Genomic DNA, 18,371 nt, shown 5'->3' with positions numbered 1-18,371 from the left:
TCTCCTGGGGTATAAAATCATAAGACCTTATTGGATTCTGAAGTTAACCTCTAACCTTAAAAGATGGTCATTCATCCTTGCCTCCATCATTGTGATTATCAATCAAATATACTGTACTAGAAAGGGATCCAGAGTGACAAATGAAGATCAATTAATTGGTGAGAGGTACAGCCTGCTTTTATTTAAGCATATTTATAGAAAATACTGTAGAATGACATAAAAAATAAGAAATTGTCATTTTGTTTTGAAGATGATTTATTTTCCTCAATAAGAAGCACGTTATTCTGTTTTGTGCTTTAACTTAGACTGTATGTCTATTTGAGAATGGCATAGTGCTCTAACTGAGATTACGAGGGGTGGCTAACCCCTCCACTATCCATGACATTGCAAGCATCCCTCTCTGACCCTACTTAAAACATGTGTTCATTCATTTATTCAATAAATATTTATTGAGACTTTGCCAGCTATTGGGCACACAAAGTAAAATATGGTTATAGGTTAAGTTGTTCCTAAAACCAGATTTCAAGCAGATTCAGACATACATGGTTAACTGGTGAGGCAGTGTTTGAAAAGGTTCTAGTTATGTGAAGAGATTGCTGAACAGGAAGGATTCTGAGTGACAGAAAAGAAAATGAAAACTGGGGCAGAGAAGCAAGACTGATGTTTCTCTTCCATATACTTCCCTATCCCACATTCCACATACACAGTAACACACACCTGGCCTTTCTGACCAGTATTTGAACACTATAGAGAGAGGAACTTTAAGTAGAATATGATAGAGCTATTTTGATGCGAGCCTCTGAGAGACTGAGGAACAAACAATACTGCTTTGGTGGTCAGGGGATGAAGAGTAACACAGAGTGATAAAGGCATAACCTCTCCATTCCCCAAAGGAAAACCATACACCTGTAAGACCTCCACCTAAACAGTTTTGATGCTGTTGGAAGAAAGCACATCTTGGTATAGAAGCCGAGTGTCATAGAGGCATGGGAAGCCATGACATTCGTCAAGCTCCCACAAGTGTCTTCATGGGTAAAGGACACCATCAAAAAGGAATGGAGGTGAAGAAAAAGAACACCACCTGATACACATGACTTACTGGTCTGGGAGCATTTTGAGACCTCCCCTGGAGAACATGGATATGACAGATATGACATAAGTGAGATTTTAAAAGTGTCTGCAAGGTATATAGTAGACACTATCCATTGCCCCTCCATATCTGTAATCCCTTTCTTCCTCTGGGGGTTGTAATAGGGACCTCAAGTTTTACCTGAGCACATAGCTATCCAAAGTAAAATAGATATTTCTCAGGTTTTTTTTTCAAGTAAAATTGGCCATGTCACTAATTTCTAAACAACGGTATGTCGATGAAAAATAAGTGAAATGAATGAAACCTCTGGGATGTGTCCTTGAAGGAAAGAGGAATGCCCTTATTTTTCTTTTTCTTTTTCCTAATGGCTGGAATATAGACATCATGGCTGAAGCTAAAGCAGACATCTTGGATCCTGACATTTGATGGCACATGCTAGGTTCGGCAGGGCAACAAAATAGAAAGAGCCTGGAAATGTGACACAATGGAGCACCATACCAGACCTGAACTGATTATCCCTGAACTTCAGAAAAAGAAATGTGAGAGAGAAGTAAATACCTATCTTGTTTCAGCCACTGTGATTTGAAGTTTCTGTCACTGTCAAACCAATTCTAATTTCTACATACAGGAGCTAGGGAGGGGAAAGCAAAATCATGTGAGATGTAGGTGGTTACTAGTAAATGATCCCATCAATAACCTCAGACTAATGAGGCCTGAGGAGGTTTAGGTTGCTCAAGTATAGGCCTGGCGCAAATTTTAAGAATTATATGTAATGATATAATTATAGAAACAGAAGCACAACAGTGATGTTATATTAGAGAAATAGTGAACCTCTTCTAACTACTGTCAACTCCCACTCTTTACCTCAAACGTTCTGGCATGAAAGAACAATAAAAGAAAATTCAAATATAAAGATTAATGGAAACAACTCTTAGGTTGGGAATTACAGTTTGGGATGCATCGCTGCCCTATTTATAGCCTGAAGGACCACAGAAATTCTTTGTACTTCATTAGCCTCAGATGATTCTTCTTATCTTGAGACTTTTACAGGTAGAATTGAGGCTCTTTGGTCAACTTTTTGGCTAAGCCCCAAGCCAAGATCCAAACTGAGATTCCCAGAGCTCTACATCCTCTGTATCCATCTCATGATTTATGACCACAGGTCACAAGAAAGCTTTGTGAGATATTCAAAATTCAGTCAGTTATCTGCTGAATTTATGAATTGAATAATAAAATTTGCAAGTTAAATTTAAAAGCCTAAGGAAGAACTATGGATTTTAGTTCTTTATTTTAACCAATTTAATTCCCATTGTTAAAACCAAAACCAAAACAAACTTCTTAATAGGTGTTCTGGAAAATCTGTTTTAAGTGCACCATAAAACTCACATCAACCCTCACACCTTCTGTTCCTCAACAGCCTGATATCATGCGCATGCCCGTGATTGTTGCTTAGTGCTTAGCGTACAGAAAAATCCTAATGATGCTAGGCCTGGAGCCTGCCCTGGGCCTTCTAGTCCTGGATGAGAGCCGAGACAAGTAGAATGATGACTTTGGACCTTACTGGGAGACCTTGAGAAAGCCCTAAAGCACACCTTGGGCGTGATCAAAGGAGAGAGTTGATGAGTTAAAAAAAATAATGTAGGAGATATAGAACATTCCGATATGTGTAGTCCAGGCACATATTGAGCTCATTCGCCTCATTATTCAGGATATATCAGAGGTCAACTGTTCTGTCTTAGTGGGAACAGGTACTGATTTCCTTCTTATTTCAAATAGTGATGATAAAAATCATGAAAGCAACATATCTAAGTTTCAATAGCCTTTAAGTATAAAATAAGGCCATACTTCCATTAAAAAACAAATTTTAAAGATTTCAAATGCTTGTGCCTCTAGACAGGAATGTAATTTCCCTTTAATGTCCTTGGGTACCTTCTGAATCTCCCGGTGGTGCTGCCTTTGTGCATTCTCACAGTTCTTCAGGTCCTTCCCATGGCTCTCTTTGTCCAGGGATCGTGGCCACTGACTGTCCTGTCTGAGGGTGTCACAGGCCTGTCTCCACATTGGTGATGTTGCTTCCAACATTGCCTCAGCTTCCAGGGAGAGAACACTGCTTCCTCTTTACTTTTAGGTCCTTCCCTTGATTACCCACAGCAGAGCTATGATTAGATAGAAACACCTCTAAAATTAAATTTTAAGAAAATTGGAATTAAAAAAAATTCATACAGTAATAAAATATACAGAAGTTAACATCCTTGCAGAAACCTCTCTGTTTCCCTTTGGGGAAGTTTGCAAAGGATAGAATTCTAGACATAAACCTCAAGGATTGCATGAGTATTTGATAAGCTGTATACTTATATTTTGTGCACTTTTCTATGTGTTTTACTTCAATTTTAATATGTTTGAATCTTTTCTGGATTGGAGCAAAATAACATTTTTAAACCCAATGCATATTGACAAATTTTCTCCCAAAAAGCTATATCAATACATCCTCTCACAAAGAGTTTCTCTAAATCCTTCTAATATTATTACCAAATACATCATATTCTATTCTAACAGATAAAAAATTCTGTTTGCCTGGTTATTAATGAGGTTAAAAATCTCAGGCGTTTACTAGCAATTTATTCTTTTCTTTTGTGAATTTCCTATTCACATACTTTGCATATTTTCCACTGGGTTATGTTTATTTATTGATTTTAGGAGTACTTTATATAACATGGATACTAATCCTTCCCGTGTATGCTACAGGTAGTTTTTCTATTCAGATATTTCTTTTGCAAATTTATTTATGACATCTTTTGTCAACAAGATATCTTAAAATTTATGCACTGAATTATGACTGATGGTTTGCATAGCCTTTAACATTATAAATACATTTTCCTATATTTTCTGCTTTGCTTTTATCATGTGGTTTTTAAATGTCTTACATTCAAAATATGTAATTTATATGAAATCTTTTTTAGTGTATGATATGAGGTAGAAACCCAACTCTACTGACTTTCAAAGGATAGTCCAATGTGTCTTTTACGAGTTTGAAATTCCACTATTTCAGCTTCTGGCATGGTAGAATAGATGGTTTCACACCAACCCCTCACTAAAATAACTGGAAGAGCTGAACAAAAATGTTTTTAGATCTCTTTGAAGGTATCAGAGAGTGCCAAGTTAGCGATGAATTGTGTGGCCAAGTTTCAGAAAAGGAGAAAGCTGAGTCTGGCATACGGGGTCACTTTCCCCCCTCAAGGCAATGCCAATTTCAAAAGTGGCATATGAGAAGCCAAGAGCTTTACTCAGAATCACAGGCCTGAGGGAACAAAAATTAAATTTAATACCTCAGAATGAAGAGCCATTTGGTGATATCTCAGGCTTTTAGCTAGAATGCTGAGACATTCTAGGGGTAAGAATGAACCAGATATAGAGATACCCTCACAAAGACTAAATCTCAGGCTTGAAGCACTTAAAACTCCGACGCAGAATTTAAGTAGGATTGCTAATGGTCCTAGCCCTACTTCCTGTAAGAAGCAAAAGGAAAACCTTATGGAGGAAAATAACATCTTCCAGAGCCTCAAAGTATCTTTACAATTTTTCATATGCCATATTCAATATATAATGAAAAGTTATCAATATACAAGAAGACAAATCATGACAGTGAAAATCAAGAACAAAAGAGAATGAGAACAGAGGTGATATCCACATAATCTAGAAATGGAGTTATAAAACAGGAATTTTTAAATTACCAATATGTCCAAATACATAAAAATATGTCGATACACAAATACAGTGCAGTAGCACAGTTCTAGTACCACAAGATGACCTCTAAGATGCCCACTCCTGTTATACATCCCCACATTATCTCCTCCTCTTCAGTGTGGCAGGACTTGGGAATGTGGTGGGATAGTCATCACTTCATGACGTTGTGGTTTATTGAACAGTTGACTTTAAGAATGGGACATTATCCTTGGCGGGCCTGATTTGATTAGGTGGACTGTACTAGGTCACCTAATATATAAAAAAGAGAGATTCAAAGTTTGGGAGGGATTTGATGTCAGTGGATTCTCCACTGATGACTTTAAAATGGATTGGGCAACATGGCAGGGAACGGCAGAAGGCCTCACATTGCTGAGAATGACTCCTGGCCAACAGTCAGCTAAAAAACAAGGACCTCAGTCCTACAACCAAAAGGAACTGGATTCAGCCAATGAGTTTGGAAGTGAATTCCTCCCCAAAGCCTCCAAATAAGAATGTAGCCCAGTTTTGACTCCTGGGGTATGAGACACTGGGCAGAGAACCCAGTTGAGCCAAAATTTAGACTTACAGGACTATGAGATAATAAATAGTTATTGTTTTAAGCCACTAAGTTTAAGCTATTTGTTATACAGCAATAAAATAACTAATACAATAGGATTGAGAATTTTGGCAGGCAACAAAAAACAGTGCCAAAGAAATAAACAAAATATCAGAACTAAAAACTACCACTAAAGTAACAACTCAATGCATGAGTTTGAAAGCAGATAGATACAACTGGGCCTGCAATGTAGGAGGGTTCCAATTTCTCCACATCCTTGACAGCACTTCGTATTATTGTCGTTTTTGATGATGGAAAAACAAATTGTGGTATATGCATACAATGGAATATTATTCAATCATAAAAATGAAAGAAGTACTGATACATACTACAGTGTGGCAAATCAGGAAAACACGCAAAGTGAAAGAAGCTGGGCACAAAATGTCACTATTGTATGATTCCATTTGTGTGAAATGTTCAGAATAGGTAAATCCTTGGAGACAGAAAGCAGATTTTTGTTTGCCAAGGAATGAGAGAAGGGAAGAATCAGGAGTGGAATTAATTAAAACCACTTCCATTAATGGAAGTAAGGTTTTCTTTAGGGGTGTGAAATGCTTGGGGTCTACATAGAGGTGGTGGTTGCATAACATTGTGAATGAACTAAAAACCACTGAATTGTACACTTTTAAATGTTAATAGTATGTTATGTGAGCTTTACTTCAATTAAAAAATCGGTTGCATAGGTAACTGCCAGCAAAGACATTTAGAAAATTAAAAATAAATAATATCATTGAGACAATCGGTGAATTATGAATAAGGTCCTTAGATTAGAAAATATTATTATAGTATGTTAATTTCCTGATTTTGATAATTATGGATATTTCAATGACTATCCTTGTCTTAGAAAATTCAAGGAAGTATTTAGTGATAGAGAGGCATCATGTATGATTACTTTCAAATGGTTCCTCCAAAGATGATAGATAGAATTATAAAAACAAATGTGGTAAAATGTTAACAATTGGAGAAACTGGGTTAAAGGTATGTACGAGTTTTTTTTAACTATTTTTGCAAATTTTCTCTAAGTCTGACATGAGCTAGCAATTCTCAGTAATGGCAGAAGCAGTAATGTGAATAGTCATTAAGTACTTGAAAAGATGTTCAATCTCACTGATAATGTGGGAAATGTAAACTATTATGACAATGAGATATAACCGAATATACATCATAATTTGGAATTCTTCTTCCGAGGATATATGCTAGAGAAACACACAGATAGGCAAAGAAAGATGCATAAGACAATTCATTAAAGCATTGTTTGTATAGTAAATGTTTGGAAACTTAAATGCCCATATATAAAGGAAAAAATAAATAACCCAATATACTTACAAAAAGAATAGAGTAGTAAAAATCAATGAACAGGATCTACATACGTTAGTGTTGCTAATCTCAATAACAATGTTGATTGTTAACTGTAAGTGGCAAAAGGACATGCGCAGCATGAGATAATTTGTGTACATTTGAAAAACACAAATGCTATATGCATATATATTTTTTATGATATATGCGTAGCTAATACAAGCCCAAAAACATCAACAGAGAGAATAGTCACCAACATCCTTTTAGTAGTTACTTCCGGGGAATGAAGAGAAAAGAATGGGAGAGTAGCATTTTAATTCTTTTCAAAAAAATAATAAAAATATCTGAATCAAATATGGCCAAATATTAACATTTTAAAATATTGATGGAGGTGTGTGGGCGTGTCATATTATTATTCTTATTCCCTTCCATATGTTTGATTTATATTATCATATTTTTAAAGAAATCAAAGAGACCTAATCATAGAGTTCTTAAAGTTTGAGATGGGAGATGGGGGAGGGGGAGTGTCCTTAATTTTTTTCAGTGGGAGTAGATAAAAAAAACATTCTGATGAGTCTGTTCATGAGATTAGCTTTGGAATGATAATTTAAAATAATGACAGGAAATAATTAGTGTGTCACCAATTTGTACCTATATATTAATTTCTTTCCCTTCCAAATGTTAAGAGCTATATATTGTAACATCTAATATTAAAATTCAACTGATTTACAGAGATAATATCATTTTGCTTTTTTATCACTTGAATAATACATATTAATTGTTGAAGACTAAAAAAGAGTTCTGTTCAAAAATGAACCAGATTCCATCATCCAGAGAAAATTATGATTAACTTATTGGTATATATCTTCCTAGATTTTATTCTGTAAAATGAGTGCTGGACTACTTAAATTAATCGAGAAAGCTGAGACGTGTGAAAGTAAAGCACCCACTTTACAGTTCCAATCATGAGACTAATGCACTGGCACCATCTGCTGGTATATCTCACACACATTGTAGATGCTGGGGGGTTTGTTATTTTTGAGAAGTGAATACATAAAAGAAAAATTAGACCTACTAGCAATTCAGCAACTACCATTTCCCTGATATTTTACACAGACATACGTATGTATATACATGTATATATCCTTTTAACAACTTTGAATTATCTTTATTTTAAAGAGAAATTTACTTGCCCAAGTCTACAAAATTAGTTCATTTGTTTGCAAAGTCCATTCGCTACACATACTGAATTGCCTCCATATCTCTTTGAAGCTTGCATGTGCAAAACACAAAGTAAAAGCAAATATCACAAAGCAAAGACCAGAGGATAAAGTTTTAATAATTAATAATTGCAGGTTATCAAGACCTTGAATCTGTGCATTCTGAGCTACTTGAAGAGCTATTACTTTCATAAAACAAAAGCAGGATGCTATGAAAAAGTAACAATAGAAAAAAAATAAACACTTGAAACATAAATACATAAATATCATGGGGAACAAAAGAGTCAGTATTAGGGTCAAAAGTTAAAGTCAAGGAAATTTCCAAGAACTTAGTTCCAAAATATGAGAAAAAAATAGAACAAAAGATAAGAATTGTAGAAGAGCAATCCACAATTTGACTAGTAGAGTTCCAGAAAGAGAGAGGAAAAGAAAAATTGAAAATTGAATGAAGTAAATTTCCCAGACGTGAATATTTGAGTTTCCAAATTAAACCCTACCACCACCACCATCACCACACCTGTCCCAGTGCAGGATACAGTGACCTATACCTAAGCCCATCATGTGAAAATTGAGCACACAGGCATAAAAAGATCCTAACAGCTTGTTAGAGAAATAAAAAGACCAATTACAAAGACTCAAAATGGCATCAGGCTTCTCAACAATAGCATTGAGTGACAAGATTATGAAGCCATGTGTTTTCACAATTCTGGGGAGATAGTATTATCAATCTGCAATTCCATACCCAGGCAAATTATCAATCAAATCTGAGAATAGAATAAATATATTTTCTGATATGCAAGAATTCACAAAATGTACCTCCCAAGCACACTTTCTTACTTGGGGATATGCTCCAACAAAAATAAAAAGAAGAGAGTCGACCAAGAAAGAGGAAGATGTGGGATCCAGGCAACAGTGATTGCAGGATTCCAGCTGAAGAACAGGCCTACCTACCAGAGCAGAGGCTCTAGGAGAGAAATCTCTGGGCAAAGACAAGTACTTCATAGGCAACACAACTTGATTGAGAGGATGGATGAACTTGAGGATTTGAAAACTTGAGGCTTGCAAAAAGTGTAATAAAATAAAAAAAGAGAAATAAAGTAAAACAATAATAATAAAATAAAGAACTCCAGGAGGTACAAAATGTTGTTTAAAAAATTAGCATTATTGGATTTTCCAAAAACACTATTTTTGTATCCAAAACAATATAAATACTTTGTACCAACTTTCATTGTTAGAGTCAATGAAGCTAAATCTTAATTTTGGTTATAGAATGAAATATTAACAATCATGACAATGTAAAACTAAATTACAGATGAGAGAAGTTGGGAGATAGAGGCAAAGAGAATGAAGGAAAGATGGATAAAGGATGCTAATATTCTCATCTTACAAAATAAGGACTCAAAATATATAGTGCACAGCTGAAACTGATACTAAAAGGGTTAGTATGTTAGGTTAGAAAGGTAAGGAGCAGAGAAACTAAAATATAGCTTTATTAGGAGGAAGAGGAGAGGGGAGTGAGGTAGAATTGAGCTAAACCTTAGTCTGTCATAACATGAAGTCAATAGCCACTTGCTGTGTTAACAAGTAGGGGGACAGACTTTATTATAGAGATATCAAGGCAAGAGCTAGAAGTAGTGCCTCTTAGGACTGGACTAGAGTTGGAAAGTGGTGGGGAAAGGACTGTAGCTTTCAACTGTGTGCATGTATTATTTTGATAAATACAAAATATGACCTGAGAGACAGAGTTTCTGTTTGCGATGATGAAAACATCTTAGAAATAGATGGCAGCGATGGTTGCACAACATTATGAACATAATTAATGTCATTAAACTGTATACTTCCAAATGCTTAAAATAAAAAGTATTATGTTTATATATATTTACCACCATTAAAAAAACTCTGGCTAAAAGTATATGCACCAAAACAATGAGTAATTTTAAATAGTGTAACTACGTTTGACCATGACTTTCTTTTTCTTCAGCATTTTTCTAATTTTCTACAATGAATTGTATTGCTTTTTTTCTTGATTCATTAAATCACTAGAAGAAAAACTAGAAAATACAGATAAACAAAAAAATTAATCATTTAAAATTGCCCTAAATCTCATCACTGAAAGTTAACCACTGATGATATTTTGATATATACCCTTCCAGGAATTTTCAATGCAAATATACACATATAGTTTTTTAAGTAAATACACGCATGTTTCCATAAAAAGCAATCATAATAAACACACTATCAATTTTTTTGCTGAACTCATCTACATTCTTCCATGTTAATAAATATAGATCTTTATTATCTCCTTAGGGGGCTGAATAGTACTTCACTGTTAGACTACTATTATTTATAGAAATAATCTGTAGTGTTGGATATTTAGGATTTTCCACTTTTTTCTATTATAAACCCTGCTACAGTGAACATCCTTGTTCATACAACTTTATGCACTTGACAAATTAAGTCCTTAGGATAAATTGTAAAAAGGAGACTCCCTGGGTCAAAGAGTATGAAAAAATGTTAAGAGCTTTTACTGCATGTTACCAAAATGCCCTCTAGAAAGTATGTACCAGTTTATATTCTTACTAGCTCGGTACCCTAGCCCATGACAACATTAAATATTATCATATTTTTCTTTGTGAGGAACTTATATAATTAGAATAAATAATAATCTTTAACATTTCTGGAGACAACTTGATAAACAAATACCTTCCAACAGTTTGTAAAAGTCCTGCCTGTAAATAATAGACATTCTATATTTTTAAACTAAATTGGTAGGTCAATTATTAGCTGAGATGGGAGGGAAGCATACTCATTCTTTAGTTCCCAGATAAAGAATGATCGTGAATGGAGAAATGAGAAAACAACATAATGAGCCATTCCAGGGCAGAAATCTTACATTTCATAACTATATTGATTACTTATTGCTGTGTAACAAATTACCCCAAAATGTAGCAGCTTAAAACAACAAATATTTCTTATGTCACAGTTTCTAAGGGTCAGGAATTTGGAAGCAGGTTAGCTGGGAGGTTCTAGTTCAAGATCTCTTATGAGGTTGCAGTCAAGATGTCAGCCAGGGCTACAGTCATCTGAAGGGTTAACTGGGGCTGGAGGATCCACTTCCACTTCACCTGACTTTTGGAGGAAGCCTTAGTTCCTTGCCAATGTGAGCAGTAGAGCTCAGTTCCTCACCACATGGGGCTCTCCCGCTGACTGAGTGTCCTCATGACGTGGCAGATAGCTTACACCAGAGCAAGTGATTCAAGAACAAGAGCAAGGAGGAAGCCAAATGCTGTCTTTGACCTATCTCAGAAGCAGCCTGCCATTACTTTGATCACATTCTATTCATTAGAAGTGAATCACTAAATCAGCCCACACTCAAGGAGAAGGAAACTCAGCTCACCTTTTGAAGGGAAGAGAACCAATGAATATGTGAACATTGAAGCCACCACAACAACTAAAAACCATAAAGCTCTTATCAAGGAACCTCAGTCTAAGATATCAATGAAAGATAGCTGACTGTTCCCAGGTCAAGAAAGTTGGAAACAGAGTATAGTGGTAATACTATTGATTAAAGGGCCAGGAGGTCTAGTCCATCTTTCTCATGAGTGGTATTGACTATATATAAAAGGAGAATCAGGGCATATTAGCCAATGTTTGAGAATGGAATGTTAAAAAAAATGAATTCAATTCAATACATATACATTAAGTACCTAATATGTACAAGGCATTCTGTCAGTTCTTCTGAGGCTATTCCTCACTTACTGATAAACAAGAACAAGAGAGGTTGCTTACCCAGAATCAGCTAGTAAATGTTAGAACTAGGCTTTGAATGCAGGCTGTGTAGTTCAAGATTCCATGTGCTTAACCATTATGCCACACTGACATTCCAGAGTCTACTCTGCCTGCTGCCTTGCTTGAAGTGACCCAACCTAGACCTTTGCCCTTCAGCTCCTTGGAGACCTTCAAGTTAAATGACTTATCTATTCCTTCCTTAGAATATGTACATCCTAAAGAATGAGTGTCTGTCAAGGCTTGCCCTTACCAAAGGTATTAGGCCAGGTGGCCTGAAAGTAGAGTCTAGGATGGAGATTCTTGAGCTAGTGATTCATCGAGGGAGTGCTCTCAGGAGAAACCTGTAAGGAAGTAACAGAAGCAGGATAGGGCAGAAGAAAAAGCTAAACAAAGATGCAATTTTAGCCGAAGTCTTGCCTCAAATCTGGACCCCGCAGGGAGCTCTAGAACAATACTAACATAAAGTTAAGGCAAGAGGCCCAGGTTCTTGTACACCTGTATCAGTCGATCATTGGCCTCCTCAAATTGGAGTGATACTGTGGAGAAGAGTGCACCTGTGAATTCTTGGCAGGTAGCACTCACAGCAGCTAGGGGATGGCTGCACATGCTTCGTAAAGGAAATCTATCTTTATCAGCTGACCCTTTAGATATCCTTTCCTTAACCTGGAAATACATTCTTCTCACCCCAGTCTCCCACTGCAGTTGCCTCCTGTATATTGATCCTAACCAGACCATCTTTCCAGAGCAGTGCCAAGTGCTGAATCTAATCACAGCACCTTCCCTCTTTCTATCACAAATATCTCTTATGCATCTCATTTGTGGATGTGCTACAATGGCAGATACAATGGTTGGTTTTAGAGTTTTTTTGTTTTTAATAAATGCATACCCAGTAACTAGCACACTGCCAAACTCATGCAAAAGCATTCATAGAGTAAGTGCTGTTTTGCTTTTTGCTTCTCTTGTCAGTTTATAAAGGTGCTGAAAATCCCACTCATTCTTTGAAGTTAAAATTTTTCTATTATTGTGTATAGGGATACACAATTAGTTTATAAGGATATGATTCCAAACACTAGCCTCATGCTAATACTGGAAAGCTGACATTTTCAAACATTGGGGCATCCCAATCCTTAAATCCTATGTAAATAGGTAAAGGGCAATTATGCCTTGACGTGGGCACTCACATTTCTCTATTGTCCTTTCTGTTTAACCTTAACACCACCATCTTCCTTTCCCCTTATTTTCCTCCTAAATCCAACTTTTACCTGGTTTCTGAATCATAATTCTAATAAAGAGCCAGCCCAGCTGCTCCTGGAGGTGGCATTTCTGTAATTTGAGTCACTTTCTGGAAATTAAATGAAGCCCAGTCTGCAAATGTGAAGGGGAAAGGGCAGGCCTGTGAGTAGGATACAGAGGCAGAAACATCAACAAATTATGTGCTAAATCAAAGTATTGCTGAAAATAACAACAACTCTGTCCCTTGGAGTTCCTTTTCATCTCACCAGGAATGAGTCTCTGCCAGGAGAAGGGATGAAGAGGGCCAGCTCAGTCTACTCTGTCTTCCAAGAGTGAGCACTTGAGGGATCTTAGGAGAGTCCATGCCAAGAGCCTAAGAAGAACATGAGACACGGGACTTTACCCTGGATTTGGCTACAAACAGAGCTGCTTCTAGGGTGCGTGTGGCCCTGGCCAAATTTTTTGAAGGGGGAATGGGGCCTTTATCTATATAAACAATTAGATTTTTAGATTATTATTATTTTATTGAGGTCATAATAATTTAAAACATTGTGAAATTTCAGGTATACATGATTATTTGTCAGTCACCATACATATGTGCCCTTTTACCCCTTATGACCGTCCTCCAATCTCCTTCCCTTCTGGTAACCACTAATCTGTTCTCTTTGTCCATGTGTTTGTTTATCTTCCACATATGGGTGAAATCATGCAGTGTTTGTCTTTGTCTGGCTTATTTCACTTAACATAATACTCTCAAGGTCCATCCATGTTGTTGCAAATGGGATGCTTTGTCTTTTTTTATGGCTGAGTAGCATTCTGTTGTACTCCATTGTATATTATGTATAAATACACGATATTTTCTTTATTCATTCATCCATTGATAGGCACTTGGGTTGCTTCCATGTGTTGGCTATTGTGAATAATGCTGTAATAAACATAGGGGTGCATAATTCTCTTTGAATTGTTGATTTCAAGTTCTTTCAATAAATACCCATAATGGGATAGCTGGGTTGTATGGTATTTCTCTTTTTAATTTAATTCTCCTTACTGTTACAACATTCCATAGTGGCTGCATCAGTTTGCAGTCCCACCAGCAGTGTATGAGACTTCCCTTTTCTCCATGTCATCGCCAACATTTGTTATTTTTTGTTTTGGTAATTACAGCCATTCTAAGAGGTGTAGGGTGATAGCTCATTGTAGTTTTGATTTGCATTTCTCTAATGATTAGTAATGTTGAATGTCCTTTCATGTGCCTATTGGCCATCTGTATATCTTCTTTGGAAAAATATCTGTTCCTATCCTCTGCCCATTTTTTTATTGAGTTATTTGGTTTTTTTTGTTGTTGAGTTGCATGAGTTCTTTATATATTTTGTAGATTAACCCATTGTCAGATATATGATTTGCAAATATTTTCTCCCAGTTCTTGGGTCGTCTTTTCATTTTGTTCCTGATTTCCTTTGCCTTGCAGAAGCTCTTCAGTCTCATGTAGTCCCATTTGTTTATTTTTTCTTTTGTTTCTCTTGCCTGAGTAGACATGGTATTGGAAAAGATGCTTCTAACACCAGTGTCAAAGAGTGTACTACCTACATTTTCTTCTAGGAGTTTATGGTTTCAGGTCTTACCTTCAAGTCTTTCATACATTTTGAGTTAATTTTTGTGTATGGAGTAAGATAATGGTCTACTTTCATTCTTTTGCATATGGCTGTCCAGTTTTCCCAACATCATTTATTGAAGAGACTTTCCTTTCTCCATTGTATGTTCTTGGCTCCTTTGTCACATCTTAGCTGTCTGTAGACGTGTGGTTTTATTTCTGGGCTTTCAGTTCTGTTCTATTGATCTGTATCTGTTTTTGTACCAGTACCATGCTGTTTTGATTACTATGGCTTTGTAGTATATTTTGAAGTCAGGGATTGTGATGCTTCCAGCTTTGTTCTTTTTTCATAGGATTTCTTTAGCTATTCAGGGTCTTTTTGCTCCATATTAATTTTAGGATTTCTTTGTTCTATTTCCATGAAGAATGTCATTGGGATTCTGATTGGGATTGCATTGAATCTGTAGATTGCTTTTGGTAATATGGACTTCTTAACTATGTTTATTCTTCCAAACACGTGCATGGAATATCTTTCCATTTCTTTATGTCATCATCGATTTCTTTCAAGAATATCTTATGTGTTTCATTGTATAGATCTTTCACCTCCTTGGTTAAATTTATTTCTAGATTTTTATTCTTTTTGTTGTGATTATAAATGAGATTGTATTCTTGAGGTCTCTTTCTGTTAGTTTATTACTAGAGAAGAGAAATCTGAATTTTGTAAGTTGAGTTTGTACCCTGCAACTTTCCTGTAGTTGTTGATTATTTCTAATAGTTGTCTGATGGATTCTTCAGAGTTTTCTACATATAGAATAATGTCATCTGCAAACAGCAAGAGTTTCACTTCTTCTTTGCCAATTTGGATTCCTTTTATTTATTTTTCTTGCCTAATTGCTCTGGCCAAAACTGCCAGTAGTATGTTGAATAAGAGTGGTGAAAATGGGCACCCTTGTCTTGTTACTGTTTGCAGAGGGATGGCTTTCAGTTTTTCACTATTGCGTATCATATTGGGTGTGGGTTTGTTATATGTGGCATTTATTATGTTGATGTACTTTCCTTCTATACCCATTTTATTAAGATTTTTTATCATAAATGGCTGTTGGAGCTTGTCAAATGCTTCTCTGCATCTATTGAGATGATCACATGGTTTTTCTTCCTCATTTTGTTAATGCAGTGTATCACACTGATTGATTTGAAGATGTTGAACCACCCCTGTATCCCTGGGGTAAACCCCACTTGATCATGGTGTTTGATCCTATTGATGTTTTGCTGTATTCAGTTTTCCAGTATCTTGTTGAGGATTTTTGCATCTATGTTCATCAGTGATATTGGCCTGTAATTTTCCTTCTTTTTGTTGTCCCTGTCTGGCTTTGGGATCAGGGTGATATTGACCTCACAGAATGAGTTAGGAAGTATTCCATTTTCTTCAATTTTTTGGAATAATTTGAGAAGGATCAGTATTAAATCTTATATGAAGGTTTGGTAGAATTCTCCAGAAAAGCCATCTGGGCCTGGACTTTTATTTTTTGGGATGTTTTTGTTTACTGTTTCAATCTCTTTACTTGTGATGGGTCTATTCAGATTCTCTATTTCTTCTTGATTCAGTTTTGGGAGGTTGTATGAGTCTAAGAATTTACCTATTTCTTCTAGATTGTCCAGTTTGTTGGCATTTAGTTTTTCATAGTATTCTCTTTAATCTTTTGTATTTCTGTGGTATACATTGTAATTTCTCCTCTTTAACTTATAATTTTATTTATTTGAGCCTTTTCACTTTTTTTTAGGGAGTCAGGCTAAAGTTTTGTCAATTTTGTCTATCTTCTCTACGAACCAGCTCTTAGTTTCCTTGATTCTTTTGACTGTTCTTTTTGGTTTCTATTTCATTTATTCTTGCTCTGATTTTTATTATTTCTCTCCTTATGCTGACTTTGGGCTTCATTTGTTCTTCTTTTTCTAGTTCTAGTTCTAGTTAGATGTAGTTTAAGATTACTTATTTGAGATTTTTCTTGCTTGTTGACTTGGGCCTGTATTGCTATGAATTTCCCTCTTAGCACCACTTTTGCTGCACCCCATATTAGTTGGTGTGATGTATTTTCATTTTCCACTGTCTCCAGATAGTTTCTGATTTCTCCTTTAATTTCTTCATTGAACCTTTGGTTGTTCAGTAGCCTGTTATTTAGTCTTCACATATTTCTGACTTTCCCAGTTTTTTTCTTGTAGTTGATTTCTAGTTTCAGAGCATTGTGGTTGGAAAAGATGCTTAATATGATTTCAATCTTCTTAAACTTATTGAGGCTTGCCTTGTTTCTCAACATATGGTCTATCTTTGGGAATGTTCCATGTGTACTTGGGAAGAATGTGTATTCTGCTGTGTTCTATATTTATCTAAGTTCATCTGGTCTAGTTTTTCTTTTAATTCTGCTATTTCTTTGTTGACTTTCTGTCCAAATGATCTATCCATTGATGTAAGTGGGGTGTTGAGGTCCCCTACTAGCATTGTGTTGCTGTTCATTTCTCCTTTAGGTCTGTTAATAGTTGCTTTATGTACTTTGGTGTTCCTTTGTTAGCTGCATATATATTTACTTGTGTTATGTCCTCTTGGTGGAGTGTCCCTTTTATCATTGTATACTTCCCCTCTTTGTCTCTCATTGCCTTTTTTATCTTGAAGTCTACTTTGTCTGACATGAGTATGGCAACACCTGCTTTCTTTTGTTTGCCATTACCTTGGAGTATTGTCTTCCATCCTTTCACTTGGAGCCTATGCTTCTCTTTAGAGCTGAGAATTGTTTCCTGGAGGCAGCATATTGTTGAGTCTTGTTTTTTTAATCCATTCAGCCACTCAGTGTCTTTTGATTGGAGAATTTGATCCATTTACATTTGGAATGATTATTGATATATGAGAGCTTAATACTGCCATCTTCTCTTCTTTTCTGGTTGTTCAGTATTTCCCTTGTTTCTTATCCCATGTATTTCTGGCTACCATTTCAGTTTGATGATTTTCTATGATGGTTTTCTGAGTTTTCTCTTTATTTATCACTTGTGACTCTCTTCTGATTTTTTGTTTAGTGGTCACAGTCATGGTTGTATAAAAGATCTCATAGATGAAATAGTCCATTTTCTGAAAGCCTCTTATCTCCTTAGCCTAAGCAGTTTCCATCACTTTCCTCTTCCCCATCTAACTTATTGTTTTCACAACTTGTTCTGTTGTGTGTTGTGAGTTTGTGATTAAAATGAATTGACTATATTTTTTTTATGCTTTCCTTCCCTTTATCTTTAATGTTATAAGTGTTTGCTAACCTGTTTTGATAGGGAGCTACAATTTTCTGATTTTTTCTGTCTATTTATCTCCTTGCTCAAGGCGTTGTAACCCTTTTTTTTTCAGTTATGAGGGCCTTCTTGATCATTTCTTGTAGGGGGAGTCTGGAGGCAATGAACTCCCTCAGTGTTTGTTTATCTGGGAAAGTTTTATTTCTTGTGGTATCTGAAGGACAGTTTTGCTGGATAGAGTATTCTTGGCTGAAAGTTTTTGTCTTTCAGTATTTTGAATATATCATTCCACTCTCTCCTAGACTGTAAGGTTTGTGTTGAGAAAACCACTGAAAGCCTGATAAGTGTTCCTTTGTAGGAACTCTTGCTACCCTTAATGGTTTTTCTTTGTCATTGACTTTTGCCAGTTTTACTAACATACACCTTGGAGAGGGTGTTTTTACATTGATGTAGTTAGGAGTTATATTAGCTTCATTTACATGTAATTCCAGCTCCTTCCTCAGGTTTGGGAAGTTCTCAGCTATCTCTTATTTGAACAAGCTCTCTGAC

Source organism: Equus asinus, chromosome 2 (genome assembly GCF_041296235.1).
Source record: "Equus asinus isolate D_3611 breed Donkey chromosome 2, EquAss-T2T_v2, whole genome shotgun sequence".
NCBI lineage: Eukaryota > Metazoa > Chordata > Mammalia > Perissodactyla > Equidae > Equus > Equus asinus.
The sequence above is the reverse complement of the archived record's forward strand: the minus strand, read 5'-3'. Positions refer to the sequence as shown.